This window comes from Phocoena phocoena, chromosome 4, assembly GCF_963924675.1.
Source record: "Phocoena phocoena chromosome 4, mPhoPho1.1, whole genome shotgun sequence".
Classification (NCBI taxonomy): domain Eukaryota; kingdom Metazoa; phylum Chordata; class Mammalia; order Artiodactyla; family Phocoenidae; genus Phocoena; species Phocoena phocoena.
The window spans coordinates 95,284,589-95,300,469 of record NC_089222.1 but is presented as its reverse complement, the minus strand read 5'-3'; positions in this window follow the sequence as shown (position 1 = coordinate 95,300,469).

Genomic DNA, 15,881 nt, shown 5'->3' with positions numbered 1-15,881 from the left:
AAAAATTGAACAAATGCTCATAGGGCACGTATGATCATATTTTGCACACAAAAATGGATATTTTAAGCTTAACTGCAAATGAGCATGAGACAATTTCAACCCATGTGTATAATTACCTGCTTTTGTGGTTCTGAGAAAGCAACTTAGAGTGTGTCAACTGCAGCCATTCCTAGCATAAAATTTTTGCTCTGGTGGAGTAGATAGGCTTTCTGAATAAAATTTGGCACACCCTACAAGCAATAGAGATCTCTCATCAATTGTTTTCAAGTGGTCAAATTTGATAAAGGCAATTATAGCCTGAGCAAAGATGATCATTTCCTATCTAATAAAGCAGAGTAAGTGAACATTATAACTCAACAACAATTTATAGCATTGGGCATAATCTGTGAGAGCAGATGCAGGGGACATTTCTAATGTCCCCTGCATCTGACTGAGTGTTTAGCTTGAGCCAAGGAATACCATTTACAGAGCCAAATTCAGACAGCAACTTGAATGTTCTGAAAATGGAATTTTTCTTATAATCAGTGTAGTGTTCAATGCTTTCAAAGGACTCTACAGGGCAGTACTTCAGTAAGGAACACATACTATATTATATTTCATATAGGTTAGGGTACCTTGTTCATGATTTTTAAAATGATTGTTTTAAACTTAATAGATTCTTCCACAGGCATCACTGGAGAACAGAAGTTTACTGGTGTCCTCTGAGTTCATTTTATCGGTCTGTAAATTGGTAAGGATTTTCTCTTAGGGGCATAGAGTTGTGCACATAACATTGTTCCTATTTTACAGAAATAATGTAGACATGTGCACGCTATACCATCGAAATGTGTGTCACAGGTATAAAGGTAGACTTTTTTTAAGGTTAGGGCTCATCTTTTGGAATACAACACAGATGGTTCAAAGTAAGATGCAGGATTTGAGAAGTGAAAGAAGCTTTGGCATTTTATTGGGGCTAGTCACCAATCAATGTAGAAATTTCTTCTTAAATCCTCTTCGTGAATTCTCCTTGAATAATTCTGGTGAGGAGGTATTACCTATTTAACCTGTGAGCTGTTATTCTGCTGGACAACTCTACTATTTAGGCTTATTTATGTTCTCCCAGGCCTAAATCTATGAAACTGAAGTTCTCACTTATCAACCCATGCCCTACCTTCTGAACACCATATAACACTACAAATGGACTTAAAATCCACAACACCAGCTGAAGTAGTATTTAAGGAACTGAAGACTATAGAGCTAATTCTTGACCACCAGGTGAAATACCTCCTGCAAGGTTACAACTGGTCCTTAGGAATAATATCTTATTTCTGTACCTCATCAGGTGGTCTGCAACACTCATGTTTCTGTTAGTCCACAGAGGAACTCTCAGTTTGAAAAGACCATTTATCTTATATCTTCATACAATTAAAAATGCAATCCTAAAAACACAATCAGATACCACATTACAATCAGTAGGATGGTTATCAAAAAAGCAATAAATGATAAGTGTCAGTGAGGATATGGAGAAATTGGAATACTTGTGCATTGCTGGTAGAAGCATAAATGGTACACCCTCTGTGTAAAACAGTATCATGAGTTCCTCAAAATATGCAACATAGAATTATCATATGACCCAGTAATTCTACTTCTGGGTTTATACCTAAAATAATTGAAAGTGAGGACTTGAACAGATATTTGTACATTCATGTTCATAGAAACACTATTGGCGATATCCAAAGGTGGAAATTATTTAAATGTCCACTAACAGATGAATGGATAAATAAAATGTGGTATATATACATGATGGAATATTATTCAGCCTTAAAAAAAAAAAGAAAAATCTTATATTTGCTACAACATGGATGAATCTTGAAGACATTATGCTAAATGAAATAAGCCAGAGACAAAAGGACATAAATAGGTATGATTCTACTTATATGAGGTATCTAAATTTGTCAAATTCATAAAAACAGAAAGTAGAATGTTAGTCACCAGGAGCTGGGAATGGAGAATGAGCAGTTACTGTTTGATGTGTATAAAGTTTCAGTTTGTGAAGATAAAAAAGTTCTGGAAATGCATGGTGGGGATGGTTGCACAACAATGTGAATGTATTTAATGCCACTAAACTATACACTTAACAGTGGTTAAAATGGTAAAATTTTTGTTATGTGTATTTTACCATAATAAAAAAAATGTAAGCCTGTTTCATACTTAAAGATTTTTTTATGGCGTTAAGGAAGTAATTATCCAGGAGACTTAATCAGACTTGCTTGATTCACATGTGCAAAATATACATGTAATTAAATAGAAGTCCTAAGAAATGGCATAAAATGAAGATCTGGTAAAAACAAAAATACTGTTTACTTCCAAGCATACTTGATCATGATTTAGGGTTTGAAATGGATCACCTACTGCTGTACTACTCATAATATGCAAATAGTTGTTTATATAGGATCTGCTCAAATTATGCATTGTTTTCTAAATTACACATGCAGAAAGTGAGAGCAAGGATGAGTTTTACTTATTAAATTCTTAGAGTCCATCAGTCTTACACTATCTGTTAAATAAGAAGACTCAACCTGAACTTAACTCCAACTGAAAATACTGCCCACAATACTAATACTCCACCAAATTACTCAGTTCCAATCATCAATACACTCAGCATTTCCTCTCTTGACTGAAATGAGCTGCTGTTATTTATCTTCTTTTTCCACATTAGTGGTTTATTGCTTCAAGAGGTAGGAATCCAAGAAATGATTCAACCTGTAATTTTCTGTCTATTTATAGAATTGATGATCGATGTAACCCCCATTTGCCTTCATCCCTGGCTTTCACCTTCAAAGTCAAGTTGCCTGGTACTCTCGGATCTATGCCTGACACAGACATACCTAGAAGATACACAGGTTCAGTTCCAGACCACCACAATAAAGAGAATATTGCAAGAAAGAGAGTCACACAATTCTTTTTTTCCCCAGTGCAAATAAAAGTTATGTTGGCACTATTCTGTAATCTATTAAAAGTGCAAATAGCATTATGTCTAAAAAAAAACAATGTACATACCTTAATTTAAAAACACATCATTCTTAAAAATGCTAATCATGATATGAGCCTTCAGCAAGTCATAATCTTTTTGCTGGTCCTGCCTCTATATGTTGATGGCTGATAAAGTTTGGGTGGCTTTGGAAATTTCCTAAAATAAGACAACAATAAGGTTGGCCACATCAATTGACTCTTCCCTTCATGAACAAGTTCTCTGCAGCCTGCAATGATGTTTGATAGCATTTTACTCACTGTAGAACTTCTTTCAGAATTGGAGTCAATCATCTCAAACCCTGTCACTGCTTTATCAACTAAGTCCATGTAATATTCTAAATCCTTTGTTGTCATTTCAACAATCTTCACAGGATATTCACCAAAGGTAAATTCCATCTCAAGAAACAAATTTCTTTGCTCATCCATAAGAAACAACTCCTTGTCCATTCAAGTTTTATCATGGCTGAAGCAAATCAGTCACATCTTCAGTTTCCACTTCTAATTCTGGTTCTCTTGCTATTTCCATTGCATGCATTTGCAGTTACTTCCTCCACTGAAGTCTTGACCCCTTCAAAGTCATTTACAAGGATTGGAATCAACTTCTTACAAACTCCTGTCAATGTTGATACTTTGACATCTTCCCATGAATCACAAATGTTCCTAATAGCATCTAGAATAGCAAATCCTTTCCAAGTTTTAAATTTACTTTACCCAGATCCATCAGAAGAATCACCATCTATGGAAGCTATAGCCTTAGGGAATGTATTTCTTAAATAAAAAGACTTGAAATCCAAAATGACTCCTTGATCCAAGGGTTGCAAAATGGATGTTGTGTTAGCAGGCATGAAAACAGCATTAATTCATCATACATCTCCATCAGAGTTCTTAGGTGAACAGATGCATTGTCAATGACTGATAAAATTTTGAAAGAAATATTTTTTTCTGATTAGTAGATCTTAACAGCAGGCTTAACATATTCAGTAAGCTATGTTGCAAACAGATGTGCTGTCATCAGGCTTTGTTGTTCCATTTATAGAACACAGGCAGAATTGATTCAGCATAATTCTTAGGGACCTTAGGATTTTTGGAATGGTAAATAATCACTGGTTTCAACTTAAAAGTCACCAGTTGCATTAGCCCCTAACAAGAGAGTAAGTCTGTTTTTTGAAGCTTTGAATCCAGGCATTGACTTCTCCTCTCTAGCTATGAAAGTCCTAGATGGCATCTTCATCCAATAGAAAGCTGTTTTGTCTACATTCAAAATCTGTTGTTTAGTGTAGCCACCATCATGAATTATCTTAGCTAAATCTTCTGATAACTTGCTGCAGCTCCTACATCAGGACTTGCAGCTATATCTTGCACTTTGATGTTATGGAGATGGCTTCTTTCCTTAAACCTCATGAACCAACCTCTGCTAGCTTCAACTTTTCTTCTGAAACTCCCTCACCTCTCTTAGCCTTCATAGAATTGAAGAAAGTTAGGGACTTGTTCAGGATTAGGCTTCAGCAAGAGAATGTTGTGGCTATATTGATCTTCTATCCAGACCAGTACAAGTTTCTCCATGTCAGCAGTGAGGCTGTATTGCTTTCTTATCATTCTTGTGTTCATTGGAGCAGCACACTAATTTCCCTCAGGAACTTTTCCCTTGCATTCATAGCTTGGCTAACTATTTGGTACAAGAGGCCTAGCTTTTGGCCTGTCTTGGTTTTTGACATTCCTTCCTCACTAAGCTTAATCATTTCTAGCTTTTGATTTAAAGTGAGAGATGCGTGACTCTTTCTTTCACTTGAACATCTACAGGCTATTGTAGGACTATTAACTGGCCTAATTTCAATATTGTTGTATCTCAGGGAATAGTGAGGCCTGAGGAGAGGGAGAGAGATGAGAGAAGGACCAGTGGGTAGAGTAGTCAGAACACACACAGCATTTATTCATTAAGTTTGCCATCTTATATGGGCATGGTGTGAGGTTAATTACAATACTAACATCAAAGATCACTGATCACAGGTCACCATAACAACTATAATCATAATGAAAAAGTTTAAAATATTGTGATAATTACCAAAATGTGAGACAGAGACACAAAGTGAGCAAATGCTGTTGGAGAAATGGCACAGATAGACTTGCAGGATGCAGTGTTGCCCCAAACTTTCAATTTATAAAAAATGCAATATCTGCCAAGTGCAATAAAGTGAAGTGCAATAAAACAAGGATTTGATTAGTGTCAGAAGGAGAACAAATCTTTCCATTCTTAAAACATGTGGGTAAGAAAGAGCCCCAAGGTGTAGTGATGCTGCAATTAAAAGAAAGCCTAAATGCTCCAAATAAGATGTAAGTATAAAGTGGTAGTTTGGAGTGGAGTAAGTAAGGAGAATTTGGAGTGAGCACACAAAAGTTGAGCCAGAATGACGGGGTGAGGGGCCAAGGGCAGAGGGTCTCTTGCATTCTTGATAAAGAAGTAAGTTCAGAAAAGAAAGATTACAAAGTCTGTATAGGAATTATTAAATAAAGGGTGTTTGGATTTAAGGGTTGTTTTGCAGGTGGGTGTCACAAAAGATTTTTCTTTATTCGTTCTGCCTCTTCCACTTTCAATATTTTATGTTTTCACTTTATTTCCATTATTTTATTCATCTTTACTTCCTTTCTTCCTTCTTCTCTTTTTTATCCTCTCTTTTCCTATGTTCTTTTAAAAATCTCCCTTTTGATTTATTTGCTTTCACGCATCATTTTGCACTACTTTCTCCTTGTACTAATTTTGCATTAGTACAAGAGAAGTCAAAAAACTCCTCTACTCAATGCATAGTACAGCATAGTAGAAGGTGGAGACTAGATATATGTGAGGGTGGTGGACTAAAGGAAACAAACAAGGTTAAACCAGTAGTTTAGAGCAGGATGGCAAACTTTTCTATAAATGGCCAGATGTAAGTATTTTAGGCTTAGTGGATCACACAGTCTCTGTTGCAATTAGTCAACTATGCCTCTGTAAGGAAAAAAGCAACTCTAGATAATACATAAAGAATGGGTATGGTTGAGTTGCAAACCAACCTTCTTTATAAAAACAGAAGCCTGGGTAGATTTGGCCCATGGCCACAGTTTACTGACCCCTAATTTAAGGAATAAGCTTTGGAATGGTGGAAAGTGTTAAATCCTTACTCCACAAATTCATAGTTTAGGCTGTTTGTTAACATCAAATATCTAGTTTTTCCTACTGTCAGCTAAATATAACATTTCCCAACATTCTTCATACTGAGGAATAGTTCTGTGGCTAAATCCTAGCCAGTGGGGTAGAAGTGATGTCTACAACTTCCACATGGCTTTCTTAAAGGGAAAGAGTGTGCCCTCTGCTTCCTCTTTCCTGTTAGTTTGAATGTGGACCCAGATAAGGTGGTGGTGATCTATCTTTGACCATGAAGAGAAAAACAATGTCCTAGAGAATAGTGAAAAAGTAAGGTATAAGTAGCCTGTGTTGCTAGCACCTTGGATCTAACCCTGCTGGCCTACGGTTGGCTATTCTGATTTTAAGAATGTTACATAAATGTGTCTCCTATTTAAGTAAAATTTTTTTCCAAGTCTTGATTTTGCAGTTAAACTTTTATCATTTGAGTGATCTCTAAGTCTTATTCTCCTATAAAATAAGGAGTATTATTACCATGTAGGTTGTTGTGGAGCCTAAGTAGGCTTGTTGAGTCAACTGGAACATAACAGGCATTCAGTGAAATAGTCTATGAAAAATGATATTAAGAGCCCATTATTGTATTAGGCGTTGTGAGAAATACAAATTAAATATTGGAGACAATATAATCTAATTTGAATATATGACTCCCTAATTATTCATTCTTGTGCCCTCAGCATAGCTCCTTTTAAGTTATCTGGAAATCAGACAGAAGGGTACATAAGTAGAAATTAAATTAAATTGTGTATTTTACCAACTATTCTTTCTTTTCTTCATGATGGGCTTCTGGAAAGCATGTTATAGAGGAGATTATCACAAAGCAAATCACAGTCCTACAGAGAAACAATTGAGTGCTTAATCACTGACAAGGACTTCGAATAAAATGTCATAAATGTGATAAGTGGACTTATTTCTCAAAGTATAGTCCAAGATCTGTAAAGGAATAAAACAACTTCTGCAAATCAAAGCTTTCCTAGGCATCAGAAATCTAATGTAGACTCCCAACCTCACAAGTGACAAAACAGACCTAGAATTTGATGAGCTTATAAACTTTCTGTCTGGGTATCATCTTCCTTTTAGAGTGAGATAAAAGTCCTTTAAAAAATGGTTTTCCAAAGGAAGATCCAGGCAGAGGAGTAAGAGAGGCACTTGTCCCACAGGTTGGTGAGGAAATTTTCTCTTCTTAGTTCTGGAGAGGATTTTGAAGCCAGTCATTGCTTTATATTTCCCAATCACTTTCAAATGCATCATCCCTAAACCTACCCATCTGTATTGGTGTCAGTATTAGAATAGTTTAAATAGACTTTAGAATATTTAAATAGAATATAAATTCTTAAATGACTCATCATAGTCTATAAGATGAAATAATATTTCTTTGTTATTTTTCCCAAGTGTACTGTGAACCACTCCAGATTCATTTCACTACACCCCCTTTCTTTCCCACAACCCCTCACCCAATTTGGTTATGAAAACATATTCAGTTCTCTGCAGATTTTCCTTGTTTTTCATGCCACCAAGCCCTTGGTAATATATATACCTTTAGCCAAAATGCTTTGACCTCCCATTATTCTGCCAGTTCATTTCTATGTGCTTTTCAGGACTTCGTTCAGGGATATTCTTCTGGTTCTCTGTTTTTAAGTAGAACATTAGGTATCTGTTACATGTTCTACTATAGTAAGCTCAAAACACCATATTTTATGATACATTTTTACCTGGCCCCACTACTGCCTTTTATCTGGGTGTTCTCAGATAAATAGCAAATGTTCAAACAAAGTCCAAGCCACAACTGTAATTAGAGATTTAAAAAAATCGGGTTTCTTCACTTTAGATCTACTTTACTTCTCACTCTACCATATTGTCTCATTTGAGTCTTATAAAATAAGTGTAAATGACTTCTCAAGAGAATCTAAGTTATTTGCATAAAAAATATAATTCCATGTAATCATAATTTCATGCCTTAAAAAATTTAACACTAGATATAATCAACAATAACTTCACCTGCCTTAGGCTTAAGCAGAATTGGGGTAATTGCCCTACAGGTTGTTGAGGAAAACGTGTCATATATAAATAGAAAAGTTACTTAATAATATAGGATAATAATAGATGTGAAATTTGTAGAATGAGCCAGTAAGTTCTACAGTATGAAAGTAGGAAGAAAAAGCTTCAGCTGTAATGAATGGGAAAGGCCCAATGGAAGAAAAATAACCACTGGGTTTAATCGGAAGCTATGTACACTTTCAAAAGATAACAAGGGAGTAGACATTTTCCAGGAATTTGGTGGTTATAAAAAGAATGAAAAGAAGGAAGGTAAAAGTGAGAAATAACAAAATCTATTTTTGCAATAGACTTGTCTGAGAAATGTTGAAATTATCATGGTAAATAATGCTGTGCTATATTTTCAATTAATTAATATACATGTACTGAGGGTTTCTCTCTGGAGCCTGGGTCAGGTTTGGCATTGCAGCATGTTTATCAATGTGGCTAATGTAGTCTAAGTAAAGACATGAGAAGGCAAATAATATAAATGTAATTCTCCTTTTATCTCCATCAATTTAATAATTTCTATAAATTCAAATAATCTCTTTGACTCAAACTTTCCATTTGTAATAGAAGATAAGTTGTTACATATTTAATCCCAGATATGGTATGTTGTGCTTTTATCCTGCCCAAGAGAAAATCCCAGAGACTTTTATTCTGAATACCAACTTTGGGACATATCCCAGCTATTGACATTGAATAGTAAAGAAACTAGCACAAAGGCAAAGCAATTCATCTTAAATCACTGTGGTGATGAGACAGATATTTCATTAAACTATATATTTAACCCATATTTAGTGAATATCTACTATATGCCAGCACTGTGCTTGATCTAAAGACAAAAAGGGCAAGTGATGCCAGCCACTGCCTCACTGAGCTTATAATCCAGTTAGTTAAACATGTTGAAACAGTGAACTGGCATAGGTTAAAGCTTCAGACTATACATTTGATTGCACTCCATGCTTCAGTTGACCCACTAGAATAAGGAAACATGTTAGTGGTCACAAGAGGGCATTCTAAGTTAGAGTGAAGTTGGTTCAGTTTAGCAAAAGTCACTTTCAGTAAAATGGCAGAGGGAAATATATTCACATATGAGACCAACTCCTTGTTTACTTTGATATATAGTAATTGAAAAACCAGCCGCAGTCTATACCTGGTTAAAAATCCACTTCTGCCATTTGAAGCAATCTAATGCATTAAAATGAATATTGGATGAGTGACAGGGGATTGGGTGTCTAGTCCTGGGGCTGCTTTGACTCAGTGGGTGATTCGTAGCCATTATTTGCTCTCTTTGAACTTAGTTTTCTCACTTGCAAAATGATAAGGGATTTGCTATATGAACTCCTCCCTTTCTTCTGCTCAACAATTCCATAAACACTGAGATTTTCATACCATTCTAAATCTCAATGTTCTCCTCCATTTAGGAATTCTTAAAATATTTGCACCCTTTGTTCACCTAACATAGTAGTTCTCTTATGCTTACAGAGACTGGTAAGTACTGGATTTGAAAACACAGTTGAGGCATTCTGAGACAGCTCTTTCTACACTGCTTGTTGAGTAAGATGAGAAAATAGAGAATGTTTTAAAAGGCTGAAGAAAATTCAGGGAACATTTAAAAAAATAATAAATGATGAAGTGTCTTGATTCACCAATAATACAATAAGCAACTAGAGGTCAGGGACCCTGGCTTTTACTTCCTTTTATTCTCCATAGTGATGAGCACAGTAATGGAAGTAATCAACTCTTAGTACAGTAAGAGCTATGTCATACCATTAAGAACTATTAAAGGTCACCCTTATAAAGGAGCAGAGGTTGAATCCTTAATGAAATAAAATTATTTTTTTTCTAATAAACACCTACTGCATGTCTCTAAGGTGCCAGAAGACTGTCACTATGACATCTTTTGTCTTAACAGTTGGAAATACTTTCATCAGATCTTTTAATACATTTCAAAATTGATTTTTAAAGAATGGACCTAAGGCTTCCCTGGTGGTGCAGGGGTTGAGAATCTGCCTGCTAATGCAGGGGACATGGGTTCGAGCCCTGGTCTGGGAGGATCCCACATGCCACGGAGCAACTAGGCCCGTGAGCCACAACTACTGAGCCTGTGCATCTGGAGCCTGTGCTCCGCAACAAGAGAGGCCGCGATAGTGAGAGGCCCGTGCACCGCAATCAAGAGTGGCCCCCACTTGCCACAACTAGAGAAAGCCCTTGCACAGAAACGAAAACCCAACACAGCAAAAATAAATTAATTAATTAATAAACTCCTACCCGCAACATCTTCTTTAAAAAAAAAAAAAAAAAGAATGGACCTAAACAGCAAACCTAAGTCACCTCTTGCACTAGCTATTACTATTTTGTTTGTGGGAAACTGGTTGGTAGGGTTTATCTGGATGTAATCTTAACTTCGAAATCTTTTCAATCTCATATAACCAGAAAATGTGTTGGTTGATTCAGCTCTACAAGCTATGTTATCTACTTGTATTTCTGATCATGATGTCTAACGAGTAAAACCCTGTTGCACAACTGCCTTTGGAGTGCAAGAAGCTGAGTGTTGAGGTAGAAGCTGCACCCAGAGGCTCTAGGGCAGTGATTCAATTCATCGACAGGAGAAATCCAGTGTTAGGCTGTGTGTCACTGTCTTCTTCCCAGGTGTGCCTTATAGTCACTATAAGATGCAGAACTAAAACAGTTCTTATTTCCACAAAACTGTGGGATTCAAGCTCAGTTTTCAGACATGTAGAATATGTGTCAGCTTGGAGTTTAAAGGAGAATTCAACATACATTGGAAAAGCATTGTGCGTCCTGCCAAACACATATCAGTTTAAATTCCAAGTGACCCCTTTGCTCCTGAACTTGCCAATCCACATGATGCCATGATTAAATTTTATAAAGAGTTTAATTTAAATACTACATTAATGCAACATTGAAGTTGACATTTTTAATCATTAGTACTTCTAAACCAAATAATTCAGTTACTTTTCATAGTCACTGTCATGAAGGCAAATTTATACCTCATTTATTTTCTAATAAATTCAGCAGAAAAAAATTGAACATATGAACACAAACCAAAATGGTTTTTCTCCTCAAGAAGCATGTAATTACCAGAACTTTTAAACTATAGCACAAAGCAAAAGGACAATTTCATATTTATCAAGCTCATTTGGTGAACATAGGTAAAACCAGAAAGCTGACATATGGGAACCTGATTTCATTTCTTAAATTTGCCAAATAATTAATAATATTTTCTGTAGTTTACTATGCCAGAATTGCTTAACTACAATGACAGGGGTTAAGTAACTATGTTTTGGTTAATTTATATTTGACTGGGTAAGTGGTAAGATACAGGTTTTTACATGGAAATAAAGATGATTTGTATGTTTATAATCACTCTATTTTTGGAAGCATTAGTTACAGAATATTGAGGCTACAGGTAATTGATATCTTAGTTCCTTCCAAATGATCATGAATTAATTTTCAAGTTGTTTAAAATGACCCATTTTCAGTCAATTTACTGAATATTATTGTTTATCCATTATCCATTTTCCCCATAATCCTTCCTAAATAGTCTCTGAGTTTTATCTGAATATTTACCTTTCTCCCAAGTAGCCTATATGCTTTAGACCTGTGCTATGCACTATACTAGCCATTAGCTACAGTGGCTATTTAGATTTAAGTTGATTAAAATTAAATAAAAATAAAAGATTCTAGGCACAATTCACACATGGCTAGTAGCTTAGTAACTGTCCTACTGAAGAGCACAGATATAGAACATTTACATAATTAAAGAAAGTTCTATTGACAGTGCCAAGTTTAGATCTTAATGCCAATTCCAAGGAAATTATATAAATTAAATTATATATAATTATATAATTATATATATATATAAATGTGAATTTTAGAATTCTTACTAGAAATGCCATTAAAGCAAAACTAAGCCTTTGGTAGTATCATTGAATCTTCTGGACCAATAAACCCTGAAGTCTGCCCAAACTCTGGACTTTCCCAATAGATCACTCAATTAACTCCTAGTAAGCCAAGTTTGAATTTTGATTTGTTTTTAACTACTTGCTACATTTAGACATTTTAGTAGTACAGTCTGTAAGTACTTGTTTAATACTTAGTTTTATTATCACTGTGCTAAGTGGTGTTGAAAACTATAAATGTAAAATAGGCATGGATATACCTTTAAATAGTTGGCCCTTTATCTGTAGAAGAAAGATATATTACATATTTCTATATTAAAGTGTATAGAACAGGCTTGAGTACACTTAAAAAAAATTCATAAAGAAAGGAGGTCACTGAGGGCTGAAGTGTTGATGACTATCTAAAGAAGGAGGTCAGGCTTTGGTCCAGCCTTGAAGGATAGTGAGGGTTGGGTGGGAGCAGAGGAACTCATTCTAGTCTGCACTCAGCAGTTTTGACCTATAATAAAATGGCCTGTGATAGGTTCCTCTAACAGAAAAAGTTACTTCCATACTCATTACCCATGCAAACATCAAAAATATAAAATGTATTATATTATTCTTCACCTTCATATTAAATGTCAAAGTGTTATTAAACATGAAAGCAGAAAGGGAATCAAAGTTTAGAAGTGGGGGAAATGCAAATGATTTGGGTTTTGGTCATTTTTTCGTTTGTTTGTTTTGCTATCATAAATCTTAGTCTATGGTGACAGGTATGTAAAGTAATAGCAACAGTAGTAACTAACTATAATATCACTATTTCTAAAAATATAATACAACATTTTAAAATAGTGGTCAATGCTTAACAAGTCTTATTTAATAATGAAAATACCCAGAGTGAAATATTACAGATGACAAGGCTAAAACTGAGAGTTTAGTAACTTGCCAGGGACTACACCTTCAGTAAGTGATAGAGTCAAAGGTTCAACCCATATTTATTTGACCTCAAGTCCAACATATTGAACTACTTGATTATGAAGGTCAAACTGTGCATATTAATAAAGAAGTAATTATATTAGTGGATCTACCAGAAATTTGGGTATTTAGAGCTGTTTTGCTTGAGTAAAGACAATTTTACTTCTCAGAAATTCAATTTTTAAATTTTATATTTCAAGTTCCTAAAAGCTTAGTACTTTTTCCTAGATTCCTGTGGTAAACAGACACTAAGATAGCCGCAGTGATCCCAGCCTCCCATGCTGGCTTGCCTAGAAACTTGCTTCTAATCAATATGTTAGAGTAAAGGTGATGGGATGTTACTTCTGTGATTAGGCTACCAGAGTTGTAACTTCTATCTTGCTAACATACTCTCTTCCTTGCTGGATTTGATAAAGATGCTGCCATGTAGAAAGGCCCATCTGTCAAGAAATTGAGAGTGGCTTCCAGTCAACAAGTGGCAAGGAACTGGGGCCCTCAGTTCAACAATCTGCAAGGAAGTGAATCCTGCAAATAACCACATCAGCTTGGATGTGGATCCTTGCCCATTTGAAGCCTCAAATGAGATCACAGCCTTGAGTGACACTTTGTAGTCTTGTGAAAGACCCTGAAGCAGAGGATCCAGCTTAGTAATGCCTGGATTCCTGACCCACAGAAACTGTGAGTTAATATATGTGTGTGTTGCTTTAAGCCACTAAGTTTGTGGTAACTTGTAATGCAACAACAGAAAACTAATACTATTACCATATTTGATAACTGGCAAAACCTAGAAGGTAGATCAAGGGATACTTTCCAAAAGAGAAAACCAAGTTTCAGAAAAGTTATATTAATTGTCCAAGATGTCAAAGATAAAGCTATGATTTAATCCTGGGTTATTTTGAATATACTTCTCCTGTCAATTACACAAACCCTTGCACTGGATTTGAACGTTTAGAAAGATGTAAGAGTACGTTTTACCTTGCCTATGGTGGAAAACATCTTTTATTTGTATGATCTAAAAAAATAAATGCAAATGTTTAATTTCAATATCTGATCTTGGCTTTAAATTAGTTATTCATAGTTACTTATTTCAATGTCCAATCTCAGTGATCAGACAGTCACATAAACACAGCTGCAAGGTTTATAAATGGATTTTACAGATAGTCCTGATGCCTCTCACTGCATTCTTCCACCTCAACACCTCAGGCAGTTGGCTATCCTCATTATAATGGATTTAGGCCCATTATTAGAAAATTCAGACCACGTACTAACAAAAAGTGGACATATATGAGTACACAAAGGTCAAGTGACAGTAGTCTGAACTGATTACTTCATACATTTTTTTCTTTTAGGAAACAGGCTCTAGCTAACTGGTGGAAGGAAAAATATCTCTTTGCTAGTAAAGGAAATCTGGATAATTCACACTGAACAACATATCCTTGCAACCTGGCTTATCTTGTTTAGCCATTAGTTGGATCAAGTGGCTGGATAGCTACCTGGATCGTCCACTGGGTGATGGTATTGTGACATCATGTTCTAGCTATGGTGGTCAAACATTGTATTAGATGCAGTTTGGGGAAACTTACTTATCTTCTGGATTTATTAATATTGATGTACCATACTGTAAATGCTTTTACACAAAGCATGACTGAAAAAAAATCTTGGCAATTTTATGATAAATATTATATTCTTTACATTTTCAATTTTCACACAGCTTAATTTATGCCCACTGTGATTGGAGTGTGATCAAAACTAGTGATTATAATTTGAGCTTTCAAATCTTCCTTTCACTTGCCTCCTATTGGTGCCCTGTCTTAACCTGCTTCTGCCTGCGAAGGTGAAATATGTCTCTCATCTATCAATTCTTACTTTAAAAATTGGCAGGGATATAAGGCTCCTTGAATTCTTAGTGCAACAAGGAACAATCCAATTATTGCCACTTGTTTGCTTTGCTAAACTGTTTGTTCATTGTTGCACCTGACCCCATTTTTTTCAGTGAATTTCTTGTAATGATGATGATACTTGCCTCCAGATATGCATGTTTAATTGCCGATTAATAAAATGAAGGGACATTCAAGATATTCCAAACATGTTCAATTCACTCTATCACTAACTGTATCACTATCACTCTGTTGCCATGAGACAACTCATTTCATTAACTTTCAAATTGTTCAACTGTAAAATAGAACTTTATGTACTATGAGCCTCTGAAAAATATTTCTTTCAGCAATAGATATCCCTTTATAGTAAAGACTCTTTGTCCAATTCACATAGATTTTAGATAGTTTGTAAGGATAGAGTAATTGATGCCAGTTAAAATGGATGCTTTGATGCTTACATGTGGCATCTAAAAAATACAACAAACTAGAGAATATAACATAAAAGAAGCAGACTCATATATAGAGAGAACAAACTAGCAGTTACCAATGGGAAGTGAGGGAGGGGCAAGATAGGGGTGGGGGAGTGGGTGGTACAAACTATTGGGTGTAATATAGGCTCAGCCAATGCTTTGTAATAACTAAATGGAAAGCAACCTTTAAAATTGTATAAAAATACTTTGATAAAGGAGGCAAGAATATACAGTGGAGAAAAGACAGCCTCTTCAATAAGTGATGCTGCGAAAACAGTACAGGTACATGTAAAAGTATGAAATTAGAACATTTCCTAACACCATACACAAAAATAAACTCAAAATGGATTAAAGACCTAAATGTAAGGCCAGACACTATCAAACTCTTAGAGGAAAACATAGGCAGAACACTCCATGATATAAATCACAGCAA